Consider the following 6,619-nt stretch of genomic DNA (forward strand, 5'->3'; position numbering starts at 1 on the left):
CGTTCCTCGATCCGGAACGACGATCTCGTGGATATGGAACACCACGTCATGCCATGTTCCATGTGACTTAGATGTCATGCACAAAGAGATGGGCTCACATTTTGGATCAATGGTTTAGGATTGATTTGGTTTGGTGTGAAACGCTATCCCAAATTGCAGCGGGTTGCGCCAGCAGTATGAGCACGTGGTAGAAGTCAAGTGGGCTACAACACGTTGTACGAGTTACATGGCTATATCATGCGGTATGAGTTGCAGTGGACTGCGATACACGGTATGAGTTGTGGTGGGCTACGATAGGCATTGTGAGTTGTGGTCATCTACCACTAATAGAGAACTGACCTTCCATCTTGGTGTTTTTGTACAGGTTGATTTTAGATTCGGAACTAAAGTACTTTTAGTCCCAAGTCAAAAAAATGAGGCACTGAAGGACACCGATGGGAGGGGCTTTAGTGTCGGTTGTAAAGACCAACCGGGACTAAAGCCTCCCCCTTTAGTCCCGGTTGTAACGGCTAAAAAATTTAGCATCAACGCCCCCTTTTGTCCCGGTTGGAAATTCCAACCGGGACAAAAGCCTCCCTATCCCGGTTGGTAATTTCAACCAGAACTAAACCTTTTGTCCCAGTTGGAAATTGCAACAAGGACAAGGAGGGTCTTTTGTCCCGGTTGGAATTTCCAACCGGGACAAAATCTCATCGCCTCCCTCTTTCTCTCCACTTATCTCCTCCTCTCCCTTTCTTATCTCCCACACAGGGCCTCTCCACCTTATCTCTTCTTCCTCCTCCTCCTCTCCCTTTCTTCCAGGCTCCAGCGCGGGCGGGCGGCTGGCGTGGGTGGCTTTTTTTAAAAAAAAAATTAGTCCTGGTTGGTAACGCCAACAGGGACTAAAGGGGACCTTTAGTGCCGGATGAATTGATCCGAGACTAAAGGACCCCCTTTTATCTCGAGTAGTTAGTTCCGGTTAGATTTTCGGCATCTATGACCCTTACCAATCGGGACTAAAGGTCCGTTTTCCAGTAGTGTACGGTCTACGGTATCAATTACGATGAGCTTCGGCACACAGTATGAGTTGCGGCTGGCTATGGCATGTGGTATGAGTTGCGGTGAGCTACAACGTGTGGTAGATGGTTTCGCTTTTAGACCCATCATGCATGAGGTACGGTGTGAGGTTGCTGGACATGGTATGGCATTTTTGCTCTATGAGCATTCTAAATTAGATAGTCTAAATAGATTATACTAATAAAGCGAGCCCCGATCCCATGAGAAACAGATGTGAGAGAGGTAGACACTGAGAAAGAATGAAAGATAGTGCGGGCAGGAGAGAAGGGAGACAGAGGTCGAACGAGTGGGTTTATCATTTTTTATATTTTATTTTATCGGTTAGGTTGGTCTCACCTTAGCGAAACCAACTGTTCAACATGGCCGTTACAGTCACTTGTCATCCACATCGTCAAAAACTAGATTTGAAACTATAGCTTGATAGCCAAAGTTAGTTTAATGGCAGAAGTATGTTGTTTTAGAGTTGGATCGATAAAACAAGGCTCCGGTAATGGGTAAAAATGAACCTTTTCTGGATATAATGCGAGAATTCTGAAAGGAAGTTCTGGATTTCCCAAAATTTTAAGAACCGTGTGTGTTTCTCACATACTGTCATGCTTTTGTTTGATCCCTGCAACGAAAAGACACAATATGTGTATATTGCATAAATTTCAAAAAAGAGATGGGCCATCTATTTTCAGTACACGTGTCAGTATTTTTCATCTAAAGAGCCCACTCAAAATCATGATCCTAGCCCACACACCAGCCAAACTATATCTAGTGTAACAACACGTGATGTGCCATTTTGTACTTTAATTCGTACCATATTGAATATCTTTAAGTTGATTTTTGGTATAATAGTTTGCAATATATCATTCGATTTTACGGAATTGCAATGAGACGTCCATGCAATGCATAAAGATTCGTGCAGGGATCGATGATCTAGGATGGATTTGATATTTTGGAGTGAAATGGTAACCCAAAATTGCGTTGGGTTGTGGCACATGGTATGACTTGCGGTGGGTTACAACACGCACGCGGTATAAGTTACGTAAGCTGCTGCACTCAGTATTGAGTTGCGGTGGATGGCGGATGATGTCGCTTTTAGACCCATCATGCATGAGCCACGGTGCAAGGTTGCTAGGGGAAGTCTCAACATATTTTTTATATATATTTTTTATTCCAGATTCTCTAATTCACTCCCATGAGAAGTTGAACCTAAACCTGCTAGATGCTACTTAGGTGCTCTAAGCACTAGGCTAGAGGTCATTTCGCCTCTAAGTTAATTATAAATTGGATAGTCTAAGTAGTTACACTAACACAAGGTAGACCTGAGGGAGAAAGACGAGGGAGGGAGACACTGAGCGGGAGAGTGGTATGGCGTGGGGATAGGAGAGAAGGAAGAGAGAGGTCGACAAGTGGGTCCATCATTTTTTCTCATATTTACATTTTTTTACACGTTGAGTTGGTGCCACTTCAACAAAACCAACAGTTCATAGTTGGTCCTCATGGCCACTTGTCATCCATATCGGTAAAAATTAGGTTTGAAATCAGCTTGATGGCCAAAGTTATTCAGTACCCATAGTTTAATGGGAAAAATATAGATGGGTAAAAATGGAATTTTGTTTTCCTAAATACAATGTGAGCATTCTGAAATGGAGTTTTGGTTTGCCTAAAGGTTTAAGAACCATGCGTGCTTCTCACGTGCTAACATGCTAGATCCCTGTAATGAAAATGCGCACAACTTGCCGACGACGATTAATAGATGTATCAGATGAGTAGGCTGTTTGATACCATACAGAAGTAATTATGGAACGGCACAAGCCATGAGGCTGTCGGTGCCTTCATTATATGGTCATTGGTCAAGATAAAAGTATTACAAGTCCATATAGGACATGTCGGTACAGGACTACCGGACCGAGTAGGACTCTAAGTCCTGGATGATTACATCAAGAGAGACATAGCAGAGCCCTAATACATGAAGTGTTTCTAATATACATGTGCATGTACCACTAGGCCACAAAAGATCTGTGTTGGTGGCTAAAAGGGGTCTATGCTGGCAGACCAAGCACCCGTCAGTAACCTTGAGCCATCACAAATGCCGTTTGTGCTGGAGGGTGCTCGCCCGCCAGCACAGAGCGGTCTGTGCTGGCGGGCGACGTTAGCCACCCGCTAGTACAGATGATTTCTATGCTGGTGGGTGGTTACATCGCCCGCCACCACAGATGGTTTCTGTGCTGGCGGGTGCTTATGTCACCCGCCAGGAATATGTATTTTCCCATCCAATATATTATTTTTCATGAGTTATTTATAATTTCTATTTCCCATCGGTTATAGTCGTGAAATTGAAATATGTATCTCCAACCACCTAACAACAAACTTGAATAATAAATAATTCATATTATTCAAAACTGCATCGTACATGATGGGATACGAGGTAGGCTACGCTAGCGCAAATCAAAATTTCTACCGCGTATAACCAGGAAGAACTGTCGTATAAGGATCACGGGATTACCACTCGACGCACTACTGGTGCGGAAGATGTAGATATGCGTCGGTGCAGTGAAGACGATCACGTAGTCGTACGTAGTCGATCGATCACGTCACGTCCAGCAGCTCCCACGTGCAGCAAGATCGCCTCCGGTGCCGCGGCTCGTCGTCGGCTCGTCGCGGCTCGTCGGCGGCTCGTCGATGGCTCGTCCAAGTGCTGCAGGCGCAACACCTCCAAGGTATCCACACGTGCAGGGAGGAAGCGTCGCAAGCCGGACTGCTAGATCCACGAGTTGCAACAGGCGAGGGCGTGGGAGGCGCGGCAGGTGTGTTTCGCCAAAAGGTGTAAACCCTAGGGTGCCCCCACCCCTCTATTTATAGAGGTTCCTGATGGGCCTCTGGATCCGAGGCCCATTAGTACTCCTAAACCTAATCCAACTCGGATCAGATCCGAATTGGGCTTCCAGCCCCTTAAGTGTGCGACCCTATGGGTTCGGATACGTATAGACATGGCCCGAGTACTCCTACTCGGCCCAATAGTCGGTAGCGGCCTCTAGCAAGACGTGCCAACTCCTATACGCATACGAAGATCATATCAGACGAACCATCACAACATAATATACATGCTATTGCCTTTGCCTCACGATATTTGGTCTAGCTTCAAGCCGACCTCTCTTTCTCGATCCTGTGATTCAGAATCCCTTTGTAGGTTAACTCTTAACCGTACGTAGCATGGCCACGCATTTTCGGATCCGATCACTCGAGGGGCCCAGAGATATCACTCTCAATCAGAGAGGGGCAAATCCCATCTTGATTGACCATGTCTCATAGCATGCTTCTTGACAAACCCGAAAACTACCTTTATAACTACCCTGTTACGGTGTAGCGTTTGATAGCCCCTAAGTAGGTCGATCCACATCTAGAATACATGCGACAATCTCAGGTCTAAGGACAAAGCGTATATGTTGTTTAAAGAGAGAACTACTTCTCGTGTTGGGTCAGTCCTAACACATGTCTCCACATGTGTCCACATTATTAGTTCAACATCTCCATGTCCATGACTTGTGAAACATAGTCATCAACTAATACATGTGCTAGTCTAATATTCATGTGTGTCCTCACATGAACTCCGACTAGGGACAACTTTAGAATAACCATACAAGTAAAGAGTTTCACATACAATTCACATAATTGCAAATCAATTCAAGTAGCCTTTAATGGATATTCAATGAACACAATATACAAATCATGGATACAAATGGAATATCATCATCTCTATGATTGCCTCTAGGGCATACCTCCAACGGTACATAATATATAATTCACATTATTAAAAATTCAACATTTGAAATATAGCTATTCTTTACCACGCTAATATTAAAACCATTATACGAAGATCTTTGCATTCGTCCGCCATCAACATGCCATGTTTATCAAAAAATGCTCCATCCTCATGACAAATCTCGCATTGGATGAACATCGTCATCTCCCTACAAATGTTGTCGATTTGTTTGTCTTTGAGCTTGACATCGTGAGTGTCGATCCTAGACATATGCAGGTATACAGTAAATGAAGATTAGGATGTATTACCATTAGGAAGTTAGCACATGACAGTGTATATGAGACTTACGTGTACAGGATTCGCCTGGTACCTCCCATTGTTTCTGAGGAACTCGCACACGTAATATCCGCATAGCGCAGTATCGGGAGGTTGCTTGTGGCACTACAATCAAATAGAAAAATGATGAGTTGTTATTAATGATAAGTATACATTATATGAAAAAAACCAAGTTTTTATGTTCTTACGAATCTATGATATATTATTTTCAAAGCTTTCTTCCTTTTTGGATCGTGGTCCCCACCTTTTAGTATATAAAGCTTATACGCACTTTGAGGATATAAAGACAAGAGTTAGTAATACAACTTAGGTGCATAGAATGTCAACATGCATTTAAGTACTACCAAGAAATATCTTACTTTTGTATAATACCTATGAATTCCTTGTAACTATCTCTACTAAATTTGGCTGAGTCGAGGACCACTGCTTCTCCTACCTTGGGTAAAATAATGATACAAACCCAGTGGTCTCTGCATTATATTAAAATAATTTATATTATAGACAGCATTAAATAGCACCAAGTATATATATAGTAATTAAAACTAGCTAACTTACTGAAAATTGTAAGGAGCCATGATACGATTCTTGTCAGTCTTTTTCCTTATTACTCTTGCAATGTATACGGACACTTTGTGCATTTCATCTCCATGAGCTTTTGATTTTATAGCATTTTTCTCTGCTTGTGTCTGTGCTACTTCCATTTGTGTTTTGATCGTTTCCGTTATTTTGTGTGCTCTGGCTCGCTTATTCATGCTGGGTCAAGGTACGCTGCCTTGAACTTGCCATTCGTCAATTCTTCCTCCCTCCATTGCATCCTACAGAATAGGTCGCTCGGGTACTTGACATATAAAATATATATGTATGTATTTAAAACTCGTGTATGCGATACATGTGGACTTACAAGCACCATACGGTAATGACATTCACGTCGAGGTGTTGTCGACAGTAAAGTCTGTGCAAATCCTCGAAATTGATCATAATCTGGTAATCGAGAATGCCAAGAAAAACCTTAGTTGGGACACACACTGTGATTGCTTGAATGCCTTGCTTCATTGCATTCATGATCCATCCATGCAGCTTATTCAGTTCCCATAGGCCCTCCAACAGATCTCACCGATACAAGAATGGTTTGCTATGCTTATAATTCTCTGGGACTTCATCTGATGCAAAGAAATTGAGGTTTTGATCCTTTTCCTTTTGCTGAGAGGCACAAAAGTTACAGATTTCTCACCGGAAGATGAAGCCTTCTTCTTCAATACGTTTAAAAACTTGTTGACTTCTGTTGATGGAGCCTTTTGATCATATGTGCTGACCATACGAGGTACCACTGGCCACTAGGGAGGTGAAGATGCTGGCGAAGGCGATGTTGGATCAATAACTTGTAAATCATCTACTCGTTCATCACCTTGGAGTAGTGATGTCCAATCATCCTTATTGAGAGCTTTTAGAATAGGTGATAACATTGGCTGCTCGCCC

The sequence above is a fragment of the Setaria viridis genome, chromosome 3 (assembly GCF_005286985.2).
Source record: "Setaria viridis chromosome 3, Setaria_viridis_v4.0, whole genome shotgun sequence".
Lineage (NCBI taxonomy): Eukaryota > Viridiplantae > Streptophyta > Magnoliopsida > Poales > Poaceae > Setaria > Setaria viridis.